The sequence below is a fragment of the Vipera berus genome, assembly GCF_964194415.1.
Source record: "Vipera berus genome assembly, chromosome: 4".
NCBI classification, from domain to species: domain Eukaryota; kingdom Metazoa; phylum Chordata; class Lepidosauria; order Squamata; family Viperidae; genus Vipera; species Vipera berus.
In genome coordinates this window covers 35,682,056-35,705,969 of record NC_138206.1, presented here as the reverse complement: position 1 = coordinate 35,705,969, position 23,914 = coordinate 35,682,056, and the positions used below count along the sequence as shown (strand labels likewise).

Sequence of the window (23,914 nt, the reverse complement as noted above, 5' to 3'; positions counted from 1 at the left end):
GAGTGCACCCTGCCCATGATGTTGTCTGTGGCTGTGTGGCTGGCAATGTCCTTGGCAAGAACTGGGCACTCGGGTAGTTCCTGCAGGGCTAGGATCTGCGTGGCTGGTGCTGGGTCTGGGTCGTGTGTGTCTAGGGGGAGCCTACTTAGACCGTCTGCGTGGCCCATCTCCTTCCCTGGCTTGTGTACCAGCTTGCAATTGTATGCTGCAAGGAAGATGGACCACCGGAGCATCCTGGGGGACAGAATCTGGGGGGTTTGCCTGTCTGTGGTGAACAGGCCCAGGAGTGCTTTGTGGTCCGTGAAGACAGTGAACTCCCTGCCATATAAGTAATCGTGGAATTTCTTGATTCCTGCCACGATTGCCAGGGCTTCTTTGTCTATTTGGGCATAGTTTCTTTCTGCTCCAGACAGTGTCCTAGAATAGTATGCTATGGGGACTTGTGCCCCGTTGGGCTCAAGGTGGCTTAGGACAGCGCCCACACCATAAGGGGATGCATCGCAGGCGATACAAATGGGCTTGGACTCGATGAAATGGGTTACTGTGGACTTGTCCGACAGCAATGCCTTCAGGGCCTTGAAGCTCTGATCGTGGGTGGCCGTCCAGGCCCACGTTGCCTGTTTGTCTAGCAGCCTGTGGAGCGGTTCAGCGATGGCTGCCTTGTGTGGGAGGAATGTATGGTAGAAATTCAGCAGACCCAGGAATGCCTGAAGCTCTGCTTTGTTCTTGGGTGTGGGTGCTAGTTTGATGGCCCTCACCTTGGATTCTGTGGGGTGGATTCCCCTGGCGTCTACTCTGAACCCCAAAAATTCTGTGGAAGGAACGCCTATGCTGCATTTTTCCTTTTTGAGTTTGAGGCCAGCTGTGCGCAGCCTTGCCAGCACTTCCCTAAGCCTCCCTGCCAGTTCCTCTGCTGATGCTCCTGCGATCAGGATGTCATCAAAATAGGGGCAGACTCCTGGAATGCCCTTGAGTGTCTTTTCCATAACCTCCTGGAAAATGCCGGGAGCAACGCTGACTCCAAACTGCAGCCTGTTCACCCGGAACGCCCCCCTATGGGTTACTATGGTTTGGATGTCAGCTGTTTCCCTAGTGACCGTGAGTTGCTGGTACGCCTGTGCAAGATCGAGCCTTGCAAAAATGGCGCCGCCTTGGAGGGAAGCGAGAACGTGGCTGACCGCGGGAACCGGGTAAGCGTGCGGGTTTAGGGCGCGGTTCACCGAGCACTTATAGTCGGCGCAGATCCTTATTTCCCCGTTGGGCTTGAGGGGGGTCACAATGGGGGTTTCCCACTCCCCTCCATCTACAGGCTCTAAGATTCCCTGGGCCACCAACTTGTCTAGTTCGCGCTCGATTTTGTGTTTGAGCGCAAACGGGACTCGCCGCGGCCGGACCCTAACGGGGGAGACGTTCGAGTTAAGCTTGAACGATATGGGGGCCCCGGTGTACTTGCCTAATGACCCGTCGAAGACGTCGGCGAACTCCCGGCAAACGGCCTCAACGGAGTCCCCCTGGATCCGATGGATCCCGGATACTGAGATTCCCAGGGCCTCAAACCAGTCCAGCCCGACCAGGCTGGCTCTGCGGCCCTCTACCACTACAACATCCAGGTGCCCTTCGCGACCCTTAAAACCCACTGAAATGGTGGCCTCCCCCTTCACCTTGACCGGCGAATTCTGAAAATCGGTCAGGGTTAATTTAGTAGGCCGTAATTTAATCCGTTACTTGCTCCAGCTAATTATGAGGTTAAGGGACTCGTCCGAAATAATCGAGACCGCTGATCCGGAGTCAAGCTCCATGCTGCAAGGGACACCTTGCAAACGGATTGTTAATCTAATTTTGGGTTTGAGCAGCCGGCGGCTACCCGTATGGTTAATGGCCAGCCGGCTCTCGACATAGCCAATTTTTGTTTTGGTGGGGGCCCCAGTACCTTCGAACAGCGGTTCCTCCGGCTGCAGCTCGTGGATCTCCTCTCGGGGGCGGCGGCTACGGCAGACGGCGGCTATGTGGCCTGTTTTCTTGCAGGCCCGGCACGTGGCGGACCGGAACTTGCAGAGGCTGCGCACGTGGTTCCCACCACACCCTGCACACCTCTGGGGAACGGCGGTGTTGCTGGGAGGCCTGGTCCTGTCTGGGCGTCTGGCTCGCTGGTCGGGGGTCGACTTCCGCTGGAGGAGGTCGATGCTCAGGTCGTCCTCCTCTGTGGCCCCTTGCCGGTGGACGCTGGTTGCCTGGTTGCCGGGCCGGGTTTCCTGGCAGGCTTGGACGGCCCCGCAGGCCGCTTCGTGGGCTAGGATGGCGTCCTCGGCTTCCTGGAGAGAGACCTCCTCTCTTTCGAACAGGCGCTCCTGCAACCGCCTGTCGCGTAGGCCGCAAATCAGCCGGTCCCGTAGTCGCTCCTCCAAATTTGTGAACCTGCAAGTGACGGCAGCTTCCCGCAGGGTGGCGAGGAAGTCGGCACCGGTCTCGTTGGGGCGCTGGTCCCTTTTCTCGAATTGTGACCGTGCGGCCACCTTGGAGCGCCGGGGCTTGAAATGTGCGTTGAGCCTGGCCACGAGGTCTCGGTACGCGACGTTGTTGATGGCCTCCTGGGGGAACAGGTTCGCGGCGACTTCCAGCAGCGCTGGTCCCCCAAGGCAGAGCAGGGCGGCCGCCTTTGCACCGTCCTCGGATATCTGATTGAACCGCATGTACAGTTCAACGTGAGCCAGGTAACGGGTCCAGGTTTCGGGGCGGCGGGTCTCGAATTCGCGGGGTTGTCCGGCTCTAGCCATGGCGGCAGTTGGTCGTGGATGTGGCGCTTGGCGTTGCCGGTTCGGCTGGCGGTCGTGGGGGGAAGAAGGAAAAATGCCTTTCCCTTCAGCTCGCGGAGCGTTTCCCCAGTGACTTCAGCTCTTGGTCGGCAGCAATCCCATCCTCGTCGCCACTATTGTGTAGTGGGTCCGACGCAAGAGAGACGCCAGCCGGTGTGTGAGTTCAGCTCTTTATTGGAAGGGGAAATGAACTGAGGAATGAGGGCTACCTGGCCTCCTTATATACCTGGCCAGGTAAGCTAACAGCCAATGGGGTTGGCCCTAGGTTTCCCGCCGAAACTGTCCAGGCCAACGCCCCGTGAGGGCTGTTGCTATGCAGATGCCTGCATACATAACAGCTACCCTCCTCAAATTTATCATTCTAGTGCTAAGAATTGTTTAAAATATACCATAAAAACTTCAAAAACAAGAAACAACACATATAATCTGTAGCTGGAATAAAAAAAGAGTCATTAATGACAAATGGGAGCGAGTCTAATCTCTGGAAGAATTCCAAAGGATGGGTACAACAATAGAAAAGGCTCTCTTCCTAGGGAGACCCCCATTATAGATAAGATCTGAAGCATGCTTCTTCTGCTAGACCTAATGCGGCAGGTTGATGTAATTGATTAGAGGCAGTTCCTTCAAATAACTCACCCTATGTTGTCAAGGGTTTTATCAATTACAATCAGCACCATGAATTGAACCTGGAAGCATACTGGCAACCCATGGAACTTCTGAAGCAGAGGTGTGACATATATTGACTGAGCACACATAACTGCCCATGTCGCTGCATTCTGTTTAACTTCCAGATGCAGATGCAGAAATGTGTCACGACATATCGCGATTTTTTTCCATTGCCGGTAATGGGGTGGGCGCGCTTTTGCCAACTTAAGAGTGAATGCAACAGATATACAGCATATTTTTATTGACAGTCTCATAGGTAGATCTCTGAGTCCACCCTTCCCAGTGTTGTCTGAATCATCTTAAAGTGATGAATGGCTATCCATGCACCTAAGAAGAGCAAAGAAATGTTGATATTTTGCCACCTTTACTGCCACAAGGTAGGCTTTAATATTGACTCAAACTCATGCTCAGTTAAGTTCATTCAGTTGCCCTCCAGTGGATTCTATTCTCCATCTAGTTTTTCTTCCTCAACTCCAAGGAGAGTACCAGTACCCGCAAGAGGAATGAGGCCACATAACATAATTCACTTCCTCCAGGGTTCTCTATAGCTGCAGTCTAATCAACTTCTTAAACTTCTTTCATAAAAAGGAAAGGCTGGACTCAGAATAATAACTGTGCAGAATTGTTGGTTCCAAGGATAATTTTTCCAGGATGGGGCATCCCACCACATCCTTCATGGCAGAAGCAACCATCCCCTATCTCAAGGAAACCAATAACCAAGTGTGGATTCAATCAAAACCTTGGGAGGCACAATTTGAGTGAAGTACACCTCTCTCTCTAGACCATATGAGGACCCAGTTATACATGCCAGGAGGTCACTCTTATCCAGATAAGATCATGAATGAGAGATATTTTATTAGTAGTCAACCTGATATTTAAAATTGCAGCTGAAACCCAGGACTTCTGAAGATTCAATAACCAAGCACTGAGAGTAAAAGATCAGAGCCAGATTTCTTTCAAGCAGCAGGACAATTATCAGATGAGGATTATTAGAAGGTCATATCTGTTTCTGCCATCCAGATAGGGTGGCCAGCCTTTGGAATGAGCTGTGTTTGTACAAAAAGAGAGGTGCTGGTGGAATTATGAAACAGAGGTCCAGCTATAACAAAGAAATAATAGAAGTGAAGGAAAAATAGCAGAAACGATGGCAAATCAATTCATGAATAAACAAAACTGAAGGGATAATACAGAACGTCCTTGCGGCAATTGAGCAGCAAATATTTTGTTCTCTGTTAAAGTTGGAAAAGGGCAAACATGTGAATGCAAGGAAGTGTGGAAACTCAGTAGGCAGTATTTATTCAATGGTGGAAGAGAGAGTTGAAAACGTGACTGTCAAGATTAGTAGAAAAATCCTCAAAAACTCATTGTTGGACTCAACCGCATCAAGCAATTTTCATCCAGTCTCCATCTTTTTCTTTTGAGGGAAATATTTATTTATTATTTGTATCCCATATTTTTCACCTTTATTTTTATAAATAACTCAAGGTGGTGAACATATCTAATACATTCCAATCTCCTAGTTTCACCACAACAACAACTTTGTGAAATGAATGGGGCTGAGAGTGATTGACACAAGGTCATCTAGCCAGTTTTCATGGCTAAGGTAGGACTATAACTCATGGTCTTCTGGTTTCTGGCATGGTATCTTATAACCACTAGACCAAGTTTGTGGATAAAGTGGTTGGATTGAAACTTCTAGAGACCAGAAGAAAATGAATTATCTGAATATCTTTCTGTTAGGATTCAGACTTGGGTGTGTTCATACTTGCTGGTGACATAAGATAGTAGCAATGCATTGAATTCTCACATTGATTTCAGAAGGCTTCAATACAAATGATCATTGCATCTTCCTGGACTAGTTTAAAGAGTTGAAGTGGAAGATAAAATGTTACTCTGACTATGGTTCCACCTTTGGGGTTGGTTGTGTGTGGAAGGGGAAGATATCTAACCCTAAGTTCCTACCATGCATGGGATGATGCCTAAGATGCATAAGGCTCTCCTTTTTCCCTGCTTCTTTTTATCTTCTACAGGAAGCTTTTAAGTGAAATTATCAGATGTATGAGATGAAATATCATCTATATGTTGATAATATCCAGGTATACACCTGTAGCTTGGACATCCAACTGCTAACTTCAAGGTTCTTTCTCAATGCCTGGAGGCTTTGAGGTCTGGATGGGGAAGAACAGGTTCTAGTTCAACTCTGGCAAGACTGAATGGTTCTGGGTTTGAGATTCATTGTTCTGGGGACTTACCATTTTTGGTTCTGAATGTGTGGATCTTTTTGCAGCTTTCTCTTGCATCTGTTGGTATCTATTCCTAAACCAGAAGATCACTCATGGTTGCTTATGCTTTGGTCACTTCCCTTTTGGATTACTGCAATGCATAGGACAGTCCCTGAAGACCAGTCAGAAGCTACATTTGATGTATAAGGTAGCTGTTCTGGGAGTTATTGCCTATCTCAGTATTTCCATGTTACATCTCTTCTTCATGAGCTGCACTGGCTCCAAGTCAGCTTCTGGGCACAATTCTTTTAATACAAGTAATTCTCAACTTATGACCATTCAAATTATGACAGTGCTGAATAATAGTGGTTAGGATGGTCCTTGGAATTCCAGCTATCTCAGCACCTCTGTGGTCACATGATCATGAACTGGGCACTTGGCATCAGGCTTGCACTTATGACCAGTTGCAGTGCCCCATAATCATAGGATCACCATAATCACAGGATCTTCCCTGATAGCTTCCTCAAAATGACATTGGGGAAGCCAGCAGGGAAGGTCACAAGTTGCTTAGATAACTGCTCCCCCCCATTGCTTACCTTTCCCCAACATTCTGCTTTCAGGTTGCCACAGCCACCTCCATACCTTGTGCACCCTCCATGATCTTCACTGTGCCACCCTCACAACCTCATACACCCCAACACACCTGGTTTACCCTCCCCAAGTCTCCCCTTGCTTCCCTCACACCCTCATGCACTGCTGTGCATCCTTGCAAAACCTTTTTAAGTCTTTCTGCACCTCTCCCCCACACACTCCCCTTGTGTACTCCTGTTCACCCTACCTGAGTCCTTCCATGCCTTCTCACAGCCTCACACACACTTTCTGCCCTTCCCCATCTGGCAATAGCTACTTACCTGCCCGTTGGCCTGCTTGCAAGCTACCTGTGCTTGTAACTTCCTGCTGGCTTCCCCACTCACTTGGTTGTGGCAAGCTGGCAGGACAGTTACTAGGAGTGAATTTCTTACTGTTCACAATCAAGAGAGGAGTATAGATAGATCTATTAGTACCTTCCAAATGGGTAATGCTAAACTGCAAAAAAGTTGTGGAGCCTCACTGGAGGATCAGCTCTTAATCTGAGGACAAGGCTCTGATTTAACAGAGGGGCAATAGTAGGCAGCACAAATGTAAAATAAATCTTATTTAAAGTTACATCACTGTCTTTTATGATAATGAATTTAAATATTAATAAAATGGTATAAACTATGATTTCACTCTTTCATAGTATCAATCCTGTGTGGGTAAAATGGTTTTATTTGTAATGTATAAGAAGATTATACATAAGGGATATCGCAAGATTGACTTTATATAAAGCTTCAGTATTCAGAATAAAAAAAGTAATAACAATTCATATTTAATAATCTTGTTTGGCAATGAGATTTAATTTTGGATCCTGTCTCAGGACTTATCAGCAAGTTGCATTTCTCAAATATATGATTATTCAATGTTTCTGTTTTCATGTAAAACAAAAAGGGAAAGCAATTATTTCCATCAGTCATATTGACACTGCAATCTAACTATTTGTTCCTTACATTTTCTTTCTCCAGAGACACATAATGTTATTCAGAAACATCACTTTTATGCTGAAGACAAATCAGTATTAAGCAGAGATATCTCTATTTTGCAGTAGACTCTATTTGATAGGCTTTTTTGTGTAGCTTCCTTTACGTTTGAGGTTATTTTCTCCTTAAATTTTGACTTTGTTCTTAACATGAAACATTGACTTTCAGTATATTTTTTCAGTATTTTTTCCATCCCTGTCCTTCAAGATCAGTACAGGATCTCAATAGATAGTTAATTTGAAATAACAATTATACCATAGATATACTCTATATTATATACTATATGCTATATTTTATTGTGTTCTGTTCACCTATTTATATACTTAGCTAGTTATGGTTGTTTGTTTCCTAGCTTAATGTGAAAAATTAGCTGAGTTTTTAGCTGACCAGGATGATGTTTTTACATCAGGGGTGTGAAACTGCTGGTCCACGGGCTGGATGCATCATGGCGAAACCATGCCCACCCCATTGCCGATAATAGAAAAAAAGTCAAGATACGTTGCGTCACGTGATGTTGCAAGTTTGACATCTCTGCTTTACATGATCACACGTAGGCTTTGTATTAATTTATTCAAAACATTTCACAATTCATAATTGCATTACATCTCCTTTGACTTATTTATCTCCTGTGAAATATTTCTTGATAATTTCATTAAATAATTGACATATTAATTGCAGAATTCAGTAACTATGATTGGGGAAATACACTGGCAACTGAAACAGAAACTGAGCAAATCAGAGAACTATCTCATAGAAAACTATCTCGTAACTTGGGCGTTCTCCTGGATTCACGGCTCAGTTTGGAAGATCATATAGGAGCTGTGATCAGGGGGGCTTTTGCCCAGATTCGCCTGGTGCGCTAGTTGCGACCCTATTTGGACTGAGATGCCCTACGCACAGTCACTCATGCACTCGTTACCTCCCGGTTAGACTACTGCAACGCTCTCTACATGGGGCTGCCCTTGAGGACCACTCGGAGGCTTCAGCTGGTGCAAAATGCAGCTGTGCGAGTAGTAATGGGAGTTTCCCGATACTCTCATGTAACACCTCTTCTCCGTGAGCTGCATTGGCTTCCAATTCCCCTCCAGGTGAGATTCAAGGTGCTGGTGATGACCTATAAAGCCCTAAATGGCATGGGTCTGGATTATCTCAGGGAGCACCTGCTGCCAGCATCAGCCTCCCAGCGTCCTGTGCGCTCCCACAGGGAGGGCCTTCTTAGGGTTCCGCCGGTTAGGGAATGCCGCCGGATGGTTCCAAGGGGGAGGGCATTCTCTGTGGGCGCGCCTGCCTTATGGAATGAACTGCCGGTAGAACTTCGGACTGCCCCAGACCTTTGCTCGTTTCGCCTGGACCTTAAAACTTGGTTGTTTGATCTTGCTGGCCTGGACTGAGAGAGTTTTAATTTTAATTTTAATTTTAATTTTAATTTTAATTTTAATTTTAATTTTAATTTTAATTTTAATTTTAATTTTAATTTTAATTTTAATTTTAATTTTAATTTTAATTTTAATTATTTGTTTAATTGTAGGCTAGTCTTATTTAATTCTATTTTAAAGTGTACTTATTTATATTGTTTTAACTCACCCTATAAACCACCCTGAGTCCTTCGAGAATAGGGCAGTATATAAAATCAATTAAATAAATAAATAAATTAAATAAAAGGCCTTAATAATAGTCACCCACAGTGAGTCACTACCTTGACATGGTTATGGGGGGTTTCGTGCTCTGAGAAAGATGAGAGCTACCTATGCCAGAGGTTCAACCATACTGGACAGAGGCGCCAGACAAAGAGTGTATCGTGAGATGTAACTTATAGAAAAGCATACCAGATATGTTGCCGTCCATATCAACAAGGACTTATTATATGTTGGATTTCCTGTGACAAGTGGGCTGTAGGACCTGTTGGATGAGCAACCAGGGTCATCAGCTGCAGGACTACTGGAATAAAAGTTGCCTACCTGTTGCAAATAGACAAGGACTGGAAAAAAAGAAAAAAATAATGATTGCAAAAGGCAGTTTACTTGGAACACCTTACATCCTGCAACAATACCTTTAATATTATTAAAGAAAAATAGGCAAGGAGTTGCCTATCTCAACTCCTTGGGAAGGCTTGATAGGTGGACAAAAATGCCAAGTCCAGTCTAAATATCTGCCTGTGCGACCAACCTTAATCATCAAAGTTAAATTCCTATGGAAAAAAAGTGTTGTTATACCAATTATGACTGGAGTATTTGGAGCAATATCTAACAGACTCCATCAACATCTGGAAATATTGAATTTATCAGATCAGAACACCCTAATTTTACAAAAAAAACCCTCCCTGCTTAGAACTGCCTACATTTTTAAATGCTACCTTAATAATTACTATGCCTTGTTTTGGACTTAAATTGTCTCCATTTATTAAGTGTATTTGTGCGTGTGTTTACGTGTATGTGTATATGCATACATGTATATATGCATATACATACACACACATAATAAAAAGGAAGGTTGGAGATAGGCTGATCAATAGTATTGATCATTATATCAATTCTGGATCACTTCAGGAAATGAAGGGTTACAGTGTTGTTGTTGTTTTCTCCTTTCTCTGGAGTTGATTCCAAACAATGGGAGAAGGAAGGATTTCTCAGGGCTCCTATCTTCTGCTCCTGTTGAAGACCTATGTGGCTCAGTGGGTTAAGACGCTGAGCTTGTCGATCAGAAGGTCGGCAGTTTGGTGGGTCGAATCCCGAGTGCCGCGTAGCAGAGTGAGCGCCTGTTACTCATCCCAGCTTCTGCCAACCTAGCAGTTCGAAAGCACATAAAAAATGCAAGTAGAAAAATAGAGACCACTACGGTGGGAAGGTAACAGTGTTCCGTGCGCCTTTGGCGTCTAGTTATGCCGGCCACATGACCACGGAGACGTCCTCGGACAAGCGCTGGCTCTTCGGCTTTGAAACAGAGATGAGCACTGGGCCCTAGAGTTGGAAACGACTAGCACGCATGTGTGGGAGAACCTTTACCTTTACCTTTACCAATGGAAACTCTGCCCTTGAAGAGAATTTGGAAGCTGCAGCAGGTTAAGGATGTGGTGGCAATGACAGTTTTCAGTGTTTCATGATTTGCATGTATAACACCATTGTTCCAAGAGCTTCATTGCCTTTCAGTCAGCTTTCAGGTTCAATCCAAGGTGCTAGTTATCACGTATACAGACAATATACTGATTATTCTAATTTCTGTTTTAAATTACTTGTGGTAGTTTTGCTATTCTTTTGGTCTTAATTTAATGGAACAACCTGCCTCCAGAAGCTGTGAATGCTCCAACACTGGAAGTTTTTAAGAAGAGACTGGACAGCCATTTGTCTGAAATGGTACAGGGTTTCCTGCCTGAGCAGGGGGTTAGACTAGATGACCTCCAAGGTCCCTTCCAACTTTATTATTATTATTATTATTATTATTATTATTATTATTATTATTATTATTATTATTGTTGTTGTTGTTGTTGTTGTTGTTGTTGTTGTTGCTGCTGCTGCTGCTGTTATTATTGTTGTTGTTATAGTGTTGGCTGACCAAAGTTGCAACAGTAAGAGGAGCAGTGCATAATTTGTTTAATAAATAAAAATAATTTTCTACTTCCCAAAGTAGTCACAGCTGTCCTGCTGATGGTGAATATGCTCTCAGGTTCTGTTATAGAAACAAATGTTTCTATAGATGTTTAAACATCTCAGCTCCATTAATCATCGTTGTGTATAAAAATGTCTCCTAACAATTTACAACCCCAACTCCCAACCTTAATATAATCACTATAGCCTAAAGATTATTACTAAATCTAAACTCCCCAATTCCACTGGAGGCAAGGACACATTCTGACTTTCTAACTATTCAGAGTCATTTCATTTTCTCTTCTATCCTTTGCACTACCTTTCTCCATCCTCACTATCATTCCTTCTTTATTAATTTAATTCATTAAAACAGATGCTATATATGAGTAGATGTATAGTATGTAAGCCATACAGAGGATAACCAGAACTTACGGTGAACTTTTTACTGTACTGTAGGAACTATCACTTTGAAGAGTCCACAATTTTTTGGTATAATCTTGCTCAAGTGTGTACATTTAATTTTGATTATTTTAGTATAATACTGAATATTTGCTTTTTAGCTTTTTTTTTTGCTTATCCAGTTTGACAGAATTAAAATACCTTTCAAAATAATTAATAAAATTCTTATGTATTAAATATATCATTTTTGCCTTTATCTTCATCATAAGATGATAGAGAAATGTGAGTGATTATGCAATTATTTCTCCAGCCTCTTTGACTTCCAACCCCCAGCCAAATCCCTTGCAAAATTATCAGGAGGGAAATTCTTGTATGAGGCTTTTTCAGACCAAGAAATGTGGGCAGAAAAATTGTTAAAGTATGGTGAAAACGTGACAGAAAACAGCAATGATTCCTACAACCTTTGTAAACTTTATTTTTCTTTTCTTTCTAGCGTTTTCCTGCAAGTTCAGAATCCACTTTTTGGGGATCAACTGTAGTGTAGCACTTTAGCCACTAGAGGTCGGCCTAAATACACTAAGTAGAAAGGGTAAATAGTGCAAAGACAGATGAAATGGTTCATTTCAATTTTCCTATTTTTCTAGCTTGTTTCAGAATTGTTTGATTCTATTTATGAATCAGTTGGTGATTTCTCTTACAATATCTGTGTAAAAATACATATTTGTAATTAAACATTAAAATAGCATTAGCTTTTCTTAATATGTTAATTTTTCCTAAGCTGCTTCCCTTTATAATAAATACATTTTAGAAAATATTTTTTGCCTTCTATAATTTAGATTCTACAGTCACGGGAGAAGGTAGCAATGCCTGTACGTAAGGAAAACTACATTAAATAGTTCTCGTAAACAGAGTTTTTGAGATATGCTATTATAAAAGATGGTTAAGTAATGCAAAAAATAAACTTTGGAAGAGAATATTTGTAGCTCAGAATTGAATGTGATGCTTAATTACTGGTTTGTGAGGGTTCCTCCATCCCCACCCCTGGTGTAAACAAAAATGCAGTACACCAGAATCAAATTGGAATCAATCTGAGGCAAATATGATTGCAAGTTCCCTTTTCCAATAATGCTATTCCCGTGCCAGCAGTTCACAACCATTCACAGTTAATAATGGTGGGGACATTTTTCATGTTTGTTGATAAAAGGATTTTAAAATGCAGTTTAGGTTTCCACCCAAAATACCTATGTTCTTTTCTTCTTAATTTGGGGGGGTTGCATGGTAACATTTCATTCTGACCAATAGGGTAGATGCAACATTCTTTGCTGATTCTATGATCCTGCTTGTTTATAGCATGCTGTTTGTCTAGAGACAACAGTTCCTGGCTCAAGGATGAAGGGAATATATTTGATTCTAAGACAAACTACTTTTGTTTTAATACATAAAAAGCTTCATTTCAGTAATAGAAAAACCTGTCACTGAATATCTAAGTGATCAGGTGCTAGGATCTTCCTTAACTAACTAAAATGAAAGTCCAGAAGATGGCAGTGCTGGCTAATAGATTCCCATAAATAAAATTCACTGCATAGTTTAGCAACAAACCAATTATCCTTGTATACATTATCAGTATACAAACCAGTTACTATGAAGATGTCTTCAGAAAGATAAACCTTTAAAATAGTTCTATGCCAATGAACGTAAAGATTAAATTAAGAATTTAGTGGAACTATTTCCAGCTACGTATCTGTGGCTATTCAGACTTACTACTATGAAATTAATCTTAGATTATGTAAAGTCAAATCTTTCCAGGATGAATATCTTAATATACAGTATAAGGAAGCAAAAAGCAGGTTATTTGCAGTATAATAATATTTACACATTTACTCAAGGGTAGGAGTCACCAAGAGATATGGATAAAATTGCAACTTTATCATATATTTCACATTAAAAGTTAATCATCTGCTGTATTAAAAACAAACACAAAACAAATATCATCTGTACCTTCAAGAATATACACACTGAGGCAAATATTTTAAGGTTAAGTAAATATCTGAGGCATTCATTGGCAGGAATCGAAGGGATCAATGACAAAGGCATCATCATGCTATCATGATATAAGCTCTTTTCCTTGATTGCACAAACACATTTGAAACAGGCAGAGTTTACACTGAGACAGCATGGCACTGTTTTGATAATGAGATCCCTCAGATATCTGTGACAAATATACATAGAAATTGACTTGTTTTCAATGAAATTATATTTGAATAACATGCTTTGGAAGACTACAGTCTAAGTTGTGAGTGTGGGTGTGTGCTGTGTGTTAGCAATATGTTTTGGCCTACTGAAGCTTATGTAGTTTTCAAACGGGGGAAGATAAAATGTTTCTAAGTTTATTTTTGGATTCTTATGACTCCTGTCACAGTTAGATCACTGAAAAAGGCATCACTTAACTAAAATTTTAAAAGGACATGAATGAAGTAATTATTGCAGTCAAATAACGCCCTTGAGAGGCCCTATCCTCCATGATGAGAAGCAAAATATCATGTCCTTTAAAAATACTTAAATATTGGTTTAAACATGAATATTAACCATGAGAAGTTTTCATAATGGAATTTCTCCTTGGACTGTTAGGTATAAGAAATTTGATTAATTTTTTTTAAAAAAGTTACTCTAATGTAACATGCTTGTCTAATTAAAAAAGAAGATACACACAGTGAAGACGTATGTGTGAAGCCATCGATAGAAAAAATATAGAAGAGCTAAGGTCAGTGAATTACTTTGGTTAAAGGCATGGCTGTATAACTCTGAACAAATAGAGTTATAGAAATTTGAAAACAAATTTAATCAAAGGCGGGATTAGATCAAATAAGCTTATACTTCTTTTCCGAAAGAAGAGAAAGAAAGAAAGAAAGAAAGAAAGAAAGAAAGAAAGAAAGAAAGAAAGAAAGAAAGAAAGAAAGAAAGATTTTCAATACTGTTTCAAAATTAATTTCCTTGGACCAAGGGAACAAGAGTTCCCAGAATGGTTTTAGTTCTTCCCTTCAAGCATCTTTAAATCTCAGTCTCAAAGTCTGCCATGGAACACAAAGCTGAAAAGACATTTATAGGAAAATACTGACCCCATACAATTTAGGGCACTGTAATTTAGTCTAACCTGAGACATTGCAAATGCTGAGGTGAAAGTTGGTTCCAGAAGTAATTGATTTCTTTACACTGAGTTCTGAATACACTGCTTCTGTATTCAATTCAGCATTAACTATATGGAATGAGTGATATGATGGTTGGGATGAGGAACAACTGCTCATTTGAGCTTTGCTTTATTGAGCTCCTTTTGCAATATAACCCTGTTATTTTCTTACAAGACTTTACAGCTGAAAACTGTGCTGTAATTGATGAGAAACACATAAACAGGGCAACGGTAACTTGCTGGATTTTGTGACCTCTATTCTGTAGCAACAAACTCACCAAAACTATTTCCAGAGTAATATATTAAAACTCTTACTGAATCCCAGCTTCACTCAGTTAAAAAATAACTATCCCTAGAAAGGAATTTCATTCAAAAATAGATTTTGATTCATCCTAGGCCAGAGGTTGCAATTTTAGACTCCTGTATGTTTTCAAGAGACCTCTGTAGAGTACCTTTTTGGTGGTTGGGTCACTATATAAATTTGTTAAATAAATAAATTTATAAATTAAATACATTTATGCAGGGCTTTTTTTGTCATAGAATGCTCAGAACGGAGTTCCGGCACCTTTTTTGGATAGAACCTTATAGGGTAGGCAAGGCAGGTTGTATGACATGTGTGAGTTCCGGCACCTTTTTCTTTTACAAAAAAAAGCACTGCATTTATGTAATATTCATCTAAGATTTTTAAATACATACTGTGGCCATAAAAACAAGGAAGCAGTTCTCACCTTGACAAGTTTATTTTACTTCATGTCTCATTTGTGTAGTAATGTTCCTATATATTACTTACTTATAATTAAAATTTGGTAAACTTTTTATTTATATCCCTGACTTAACTACAATAAGTATTCAGTACTGTACATTAAATGTATTTGGATATGTATTTGCATCAGGTATCTATTTAACTGAAGAAAACATATGATAGCAAGTAAGTCAATAAGTAAATAATAACCTAAATAAAGGAGTAGAGTTTAACACAGAACCACAGTCAAACTGATGTCAATGCAAAGTAAAAGCAGTTGCATGCAAAGGATTAAAATGCAAGTAAAGTGCACAACTTAAAACCCCTGAGCAATACCAACCCCACTTTTTACCTGATAGCAGAGGACCTCTCACACCAAGCATATTCATTCCCCTATGTTACCAGTGCCAAGCCTGGACAATAAAGCATAAGGGAAAGTTAGTCACCATGGAAATGAGATGGTTGAGGAAAGCTTCTGGAGGGTCCAGAAAGATAAAATCAAAAATGAGATCATAAGAGAAAAAAGAAGACATCATTCCATTTATGACCTTCTATGCAACTGTATTCAGTTGCAAAATATCAATAGTCAGTTCTGCCTTGAAACAGAGTGTTACAGTTTAATTATTGCTAACACTAATTCAAAAATACAAACAAGAATAGAGAACATTACACCTAGCCTATGATCATCCTGTTCATTGGTTTCTGAAGCAACCAATGACCCTAGGAATTATTTAGTAATAACATAATGGAAAAATTACAAAGCAAACAATTTGCTGTTGTTGTAAATAAGGTATTGAAGAGTGGTTAATAAATGAATGTCATATTGCCTCCAATCCAGAGGTAACATTGAGCTTTTAAAAATAATTATTTTTGTCAGATTTGAGGTTTGTGAATTTAAGCAATCTCTTTTAAATCTATCCAGATTAGTGGCCATTATCACAACTTAGAATACTTAATTTCATAGATTAATGATGGGAACTACTTTTTTCTATCTCTTCTAAATCTTTCAGTCAGCTTCACTGGATGATCCTAGTTTCTAGCATTTCAAGAGAGGGATGAAAAATCCTTGTTATTTGCTTTCTGTATTCCCTGCATGATTTCATGCTTTCAATCAAGTCTTGACTGTCTTTTCCCAAACTAAAGCTAACATATTCTAGCCTTTTCTAGTAGGTAATATGTTTGTATCCCCTGATAATACAGGTTGCCCTCTTCTGTATTTATCCAGCTTTATTAGACCTTTCTTTAATGTGGTAACAAGAAATGTACACAATATTCCTTTTGTAGTCATATCATAGCTTTAGGCATTCAGTGTGACAGTTTTATTAATCTCTTTCTTAAAGGTTCATAGCATAGAATGTAAGGTGTTTTTTTTGCATCTGTGACACACTGACTTAACATTTTCATTGAGCCATCCACTATGAACCCAAGGTCTTTTTTTGGTGTTACACCAGTCCATCAATGATTATGTGAAATTAAGGGTTTCCCCTCCTGCACCTATTTCTCATAACATTTCTTACCTTGTACCTATTTAAATTGAATTGCATTTGCCATTTGGCTATTTGTCCAGTTCAGGACATCATTTTTTGGAGATTTTTACAGTCATTTTTATTTTTTACCATTCTGAATTTGATGTCACAGTACCTCTCTGCACAGTTCAGAAATCCAAATTCAAGCATCCCTGATTGGCTGCTGTCTAGCTTCTTCTTGAATACATCTAATGAAAAAGAGTCCACCATCTCTTTGGACAATTGGTTCCATTGTTGAACTGCTCTGACTGTAAGGAAGTTTTTGCCAACATTCAGTATGAATCTGCTTTCCATAGCTTAAATTCATTATTCCATGTTCTGAAATCTGGAATGAAAAATATAACAAGTTCTAAGTCACATTCCTTCAGGTGTTTGAAGAATGTTATTATCTTCTCTCACATCATCTACCTTCTATCATCTTTCTTAAGGCCTTGAGAAGATATATCTATACATATACATATTCATATCCTTCAATCTTTACATATTCATATCCTTCAATCTTTCTTCATAACGTATAGTTTCTGGCCCTTCTTTAAACCTTTTCAAATTTGTCTGAATCCTTCTTAAAGTTTGGTGCCCAGAATTGGAGATGCAGTCTGGCCAAAGCAAAATAGAGTAGAATCATTGCTTTCATTAATTTGGAAATTATGCTTTTCTTGATAGAGCTCAAATTATATATTTGGGGCCTAGCAAGGTATTCTAAACACTTAACAAACACTTAACACATATCTCCCTTGCTTCTCAGCTAACAAAGCGAGAAAGAGCCAGTGGCCTAAAGGTTAAAACAATTGCCTAAGGTGCAATCGGCCCAGGTTCGAATCTCAGAAGGGTATGGCTGACTGATGAGAACAAATAAGTTTGAAATGATCATATCAGTCTCCCTTTAATTCTTTGTTAGCAACCCAAAATTTTTTTTGCACAAATATGAGCTGTCACTGCTGTGACTACTGCCTGTGGATGGCCTTGGGTTAGGCTGAAACAGGAAATAAGATTTGTCCCGTGTTTGGGGCCTAGCAAGGTATTCTAAACACTTAACAAAATATTTCTATTCTAAGATCTATTTCACAAGTACAATTATGAAGTCAAATATCTTTCAGCTTATATCTATGCATTTGATATTTCCTCACACCTGATTCTGTTAGATATTATCCTGTTTCATTCCATTTCACCAATCTATCAAGATTGTTTTAAATTTACTTCATCTCTTAAGTTATTTGTTTCATGTCATTTGGAGATTTTGATAGACATTTCCCCCACCTCATTATTCAGATTTAATTTCATCTTTTAAGATGCAAGTTTCATGTCATCTGCAAATTTGATAGACATTTTCTTCACTTTATTATCCAGATCACTAAAGTATTAAAGATGTCAAAGAACTGATTTCCACTTTTCTCCAGACTGATAAGGAACCTTTTATAGCATGAAGAAATTTATCAACTGCTAAGATTAAGAGGAATGAGGGAGGGACTGCACCCCATTACATTTCTGTTCCCATAGAATTTAGAAAATAATATATTTGCAAGCTCTTATGTAACATGTACATCTTTGCTTCTTTCTGTTGTCTTATAATTGTATTTTGCTCAGAAAAACAGTCATAACAGCAAGCAAATGTTCTACTGTGATTGTCATATATTCACTATAACTTTGTCTTGGAGATCCATTTTAGCATTTTACATGGGTTACTCAAAGGAGGTTTGCATTACAAAAATCATATTTTTTTCATTTGGAATATTTTTATATGACTTCTAGGCATCATGGCACTCAATCCATGTTTTCCTTCTGCTATTTTTAATTTTTACTTCTAATTTTTAAGTTTAATTTTTACATACAATTTAAATATTAAGGAGAAAAAGTGATTAACTCTTCATTTTTTCACTAATTATGATTCAGCTAGCTGGAACTGGCCTTAGTTATTGTGCAGCAAATTCTGTTTTGGATATTGAGTTAACAGAATAACAGAAAAACATAGTTGGAAGGGATCTTGGACATCTTCTAGTCCAATTTCTTGATCAAGCAGTAAACTCTATGCCATTCCAGATAAGTGGTTGTCCAATCTCTTCTTTAAAATCTCCAGTGTTGAAGCACCCACAACTTCTGGAGGTTGTGAAGGTTGCTACCATTGGAAAGGTATGGAGGAATTATAAGAAACAGTACAAAAGGTATCTCTTTCAATAACTTTGATTATTTCTTTCAGTTCTGTTTCCAGCTAGCAAACATATTTCTTGAAATACTGGATTATTTTATATAACAACAACAACAACAACAACAACAACAACAACAATAGAATTGGAAGGGACCTTGGAGGTCTTCTAGTCCAACCCCCTACTCAGGCAGGAAACACTATACCATTTCAGACAAATGGTTGTCCAGTCTCTTCTTAAAAACCTCCAGTGTTGAAGCATTCACAGCTTCTGGAGTCAAGTTGTTCCACTGATTAATTGTTTTAACTGTCAGGAGGTTTCTCTTTAGTTCTAGGTTGCTTCTCTCTTTGATTAGTTTCCATCCATTGCTTCTTGTCTTGCCTTCAAGTGCTTTGACTCCCTCTTCTTTGTGGCAGCCCCTGAGATATTGGAACACTGCTGTCATGTCACCCCTAGTCCTTCTCTTTATTAAACTGGACATACCTGATTCCAGCAACCATTCTTTATATGTTTTAGCCTCCAGTCTCCTAATCATCTTTGTTGCTCTTCTCTGTACTCTTTCCAGAGTCTCAACTTCTTTTTTTACATCATGGTGACGAAAATTGGATGCAGTATTCCAAGTGTGGCCTTACCAAGGCATTGTAAAGTGGTATTAACACTTTACATGATCTTGATTCTATCCCTCTGTTAATGCAGCCTAGCACTGTGTTGGCCTTTTTGGCAGATGCAGCACACTGCTGGCTCATATTTAAATGATTGTCCACTAGGACTCCAAGATCCCTCTCACAGGTACTACTACTGAGCAGATGCCATCTACTGTATACTGTACCAGTCTATTTGGTTTTTCTTGCCTAAATGTAAACCTTACTTTTTTCACCATTGATTTTCATTTTGTTAGATAGCACCCAATGTTCAAGTCTGTCAAGATCCTCCTGTATCTTAAGCCTATCTTCTGGATTGTTGGCTATTCCTGCCAGCTTGGTGTCGTGTGGAAATTTGATGAGTTCCCCATCTATCCCCTCATCCAAATCACTGATGAAGATGTTGAAGAGCACTGGGTTCAGAACAGAGCCCTGAAGCACCCCACTACACACTTCCCTCCATGTAGATGCAGTTCCATTGAGGACCACATGCTGAGTATGGCTGGTCAGCCAGCTACGAACCCATCTGGTGGTGATGCTGTGTAACCATATTTTTCTATCTTATCTAGTAATAGATTGTGATCTACTTCATCGAATGCCTTACTGAAGCCCAAGTAAATTATATCCACAGCATTCCTCTGGGCCACTAATTTTGTCACTTGGTCAAAGAATGCAATAAGATTTGTCTGGCATGATCTGTTTTTGACAAACCTGCTTTTGGTAATAATTTTGTTTGCCTCTAGGTGTTGACTGATTCGTTGCTTGATTATCTTTTCCAGAATCTTCCCAGATATTGATGTTGGGCTGATAGGTCTGTAGTTTCCTGGATCCATTTTTTCCTTTTTTGAAAATGGGAATTACATCAACTCTTTTCTAGTCCTCTGGTGCTCCAGGATCTTTGAAATATATAGTTCAGTGGTTCTGAGATCACATCTGCCAGTTCCTTCAGCTGTGATACATCGCGACATGTCATGTGACATCGTGAGTTTGATACCCATGCTCTAAAGAATGTCTTAAATCATCAAGCAGTTCAATTTGAAATAAATATGAGTAGAACATCATGTGCAAATGAGATGCTCTCCCCTCTCCATGTGAACTGCCTAAAGTGTCATTATAAGAAAATATTCACAGCAAGTTGAATTGACCATTAATAGTGACAGGGAGAAGAATCAGGCAGAAACTTGTGGTCTAGTAAATCAAATTATACATATTCACTGACCATATGCCAGAAATAATATGTCTAGCATGGTGACCTAGTAGGAAGGGGTAAATAAAAATAAGGTAATGGGGATCGGTTTATCTAAAACTCTTCAATGTCATATTGTGGAATTCTTTTGCTTATGGCTGTTTTTGTGTGTGTCTGTGTGTAAGTATGTATGTGTGTGTATATAGACACATATTATGGAATGGCTTTGCTCTATGTGCATGTGTGACTGCCATGTGACTTTGCAACTAATCAACAATTCTCTTACTTTTGTTTCCTTTGGTAAATTGTATGAAAATAATTGTGCCTGATTTCTTATATGTTCCTTGAGTGTAAAATCCAGAGGCATCCTCTTCTGTTTCTATACAGTAATAAGACTTTTGTCTTTCTTTGATTCTATGTGGACACTGGTTCATTACACAGGATTCTCATATATAGCCAGTCTTTTGGCCAACAACAGAGACTCAAATTACTAGAAACCCCTGCATTGAACCCATAAAATTACGATAGCATAGTTGACCAAGAAAGACAAAGAAGAAAAAGCCCAGCCAAACAAAACATACAGTATCCCAGTGATCCTTGCAGAGAACAAGTGTAATTTAAAAATCAATTGAAGGACATCCCGATGTTGTCATTGTAGATCCTTGTCAGGTAGGTCAGCGAGTCAGTCTTGTTCATTGTTTGCATACAACTTGATGTCATCCATGGCTGGTGGTATTTCCACTCTTGAACTTATATCCATACCCAATCTTTGTGTATCTGGCTAAGGGGGTTCAAGCCTATGCAGAACAGCAGCAGGGACAGTGCATCATCTTGGTATTTGCTGCACCTGATGGCCATTTGTGTGAGCGGTCTTGTGTTGATTCTAGTTGTAGAGCACCAGGCATTCACACATCCATGTGTCGTATTGAGCCACAGGCTTTCCTATGATCAATCCAGGCTGTGCTCAGATTGGTTTGTCTAGACCAGGGGTAGGCAACCTTGGCTCTTTTATGACTCATGATCTTCAACTCCCAGAATTCTGGCTCAGGAATTCTGGGATTTGAAGTCCATGAGTCATAAAAGAGCCAAGGTTGCCTACCCCTGGTCTAGACCTTGAGTCTTGGGCAACTGCTATATCTATGAACAACTGGTGTTTTGAACCTCTGCTGTTGTTCCCAGTGCCTTCCTGAGATGTGCTCCTGTACTGGCCCATATGGTCCTGTAGCTTGCTGGTTATAAAGCCTGATATGCCTTTCTATGCTGTTATTGGCCAGTAGTTGGCTGGCCCTGTTCCCTTGTTGGTTTCTTTCATTATTAGTGCTCTCTTCCTTGGGTTAGTCAGTCTGGATAGTATATCTCCTTAACCTGGTAACCAATGCCATGGGCATTTGTTTAGCAATTCTGAGACTTCAGATCAAATTAGGCCCTTGTATTTTTTTTTTTGTAGCTGAGTCTTATCTTTCTGTAGTTCCATCAACAGACTAGCCTCTCTCTGAGTTGTCTTGATCTTAGCTTTTACCTTATTTTCAGGGGGGGGGGGAAGAGAATGTATTGCTGTTTTTCTTCATTGTGTAACCAAGCATTTCCAAGATTACAGTAGCTGTAGAGAGCCCTTAGAACACTCCAACACAAAGTGGCAGGCTGTAAAATGCAGGCAGTATGCACTGAACAGCACAACCAAAAACTGACATTGTGTACAGGAACATCTGTACAGAATATGGGCTAGACCAGGGGTGTCAAACTGCCGGCCCGTGGGCTGGAGCGTCATGGAGAAACCGCGCCCATCCCATTGCCGGCAATGGGAAAAAGGTTCGATACGTCGCACGACGTCACGTGACGTTACGAGTTTGACATGTCTGGGCTAGACCCTCCTAAGTCTAGATGGGAAATCTCACAGAAGGTTGTGGAAAGTAAGATGGCTAAGCGCCTGTGCGATTTCTACATCCAGGCAGGCAGGCAGGTACTGGTTAATCAAGCAGACATCATAGTAGTAGACAAAGACCAGAAGACAGTGTTGGTGTTAGATGTAGCAGTGTCAAAGGACAGCAAAACCAGGAAGGAGTATGAAAAACTGGAGAAGTACCAGGGCCTGAAGGAGAAACTGGAGAGGATGTGGAAAGTAAAAGCCAAAGTGGTCCCAGCAATGGCAAGAGCACTCGAGGCTGTGATTCGTAAGCTGGGAGAGTGGCTCTAACAGATCCTAGGAATGACAGATCCCAGAGCGCTCTGGCCAAGAGTCAATGCTAGGAACAACTAAGATCCTGCAAAGAACCATTACATTCTCAAGCCTCTGACAGAGGACCCAGGATTGAGGAAGCTACATACCAGTCATAAGGGAGAGAATGCGATTTTTATGGCTCTCCATTGTAATACGCCTAGTACCACATTTCTAGGTCCTAGCCACATGAGATCATTATGTCAAAAGTTAGCAGCAAAGTGACTAAATTTCAGTGGCATTTTTATTATTTTTTTAACAATAGAAATGGGAGCAACAGGCCTAAAGAAAGCAAGTTATTCTCATTCCTAGCTTTAACTCATACCAAACCTAAAACAAAGAAAAATCAGACCATACATCTTCAGTCTCACATTTGAAGTAATGTAACTACATCATGAGATGGTTTCCTCAGTGTTCCTGCAAGCCTGGAGGCTGTCATGGGTCTTCACATTTTCAAACTTGCCTTCCTCTGTTCTAGAGGCAATTGTCGATCCTTTTTGTAGCACTTACTGTACATTATGTTACTGTGTTTTTCCACATACATTATTGACAGGTTTATTTTTTTATTATAACTCAGGAGGTAAGTTTGATTGACTGTACCTATCTGAGCTTCAAATCAAATCTTTTCAGCAAGTCACAACATCTATTCAAGAATTGTAAGTACTAAATATTATCTCCCACTGAAATTTCTTAAGAATATTTGTATTGGAGCTAGCCTTTAGCAAAATGCACTTATCTAATATATGAAGCTGTTCAATATCCCTAGATATGTTTTTAGTAAATCAGATTTCAGTGCAACCATTTCCAAAATGGGGAGGAGAAGCAGAAAAGTCAGCATTTTACCATCTGCTTTCAGAAAGAGTACTTCCCTTTCAATTACATCAGAATACAATTTTAGAATAAAGGACTGAAATATCTTCCTGCTAGGACTTTCTAATCCACCTAATAACTGAAAATCTCTTTGTGGATTACAAAGGAACTT

At 40.2% G+C, this 23,914-nt stretch overlaps 1 long non-coding RNA gene across 1 annotated transcript in view; it reads left to right on the top strand.

Annotated features, from left to right (window-relative positions):
- Positions 1-23,569, top strand: part of LOC308667475 — a 59,159-nt gene extending 35,590 nt beyond the window's left edge. The window contains exon 3 of the long non-coding RNA XR_014026292.1: positions 23,510-23,569. This is a non-coding gene — a long non-coding RNA (uncharacterized lncRNA). The remainder of the gene's footprint in view (positions 1-23,509) is intronic.
- The last annotated feature ends 345 nt before the right edge of the window (positions 23,570-23,914 follow it).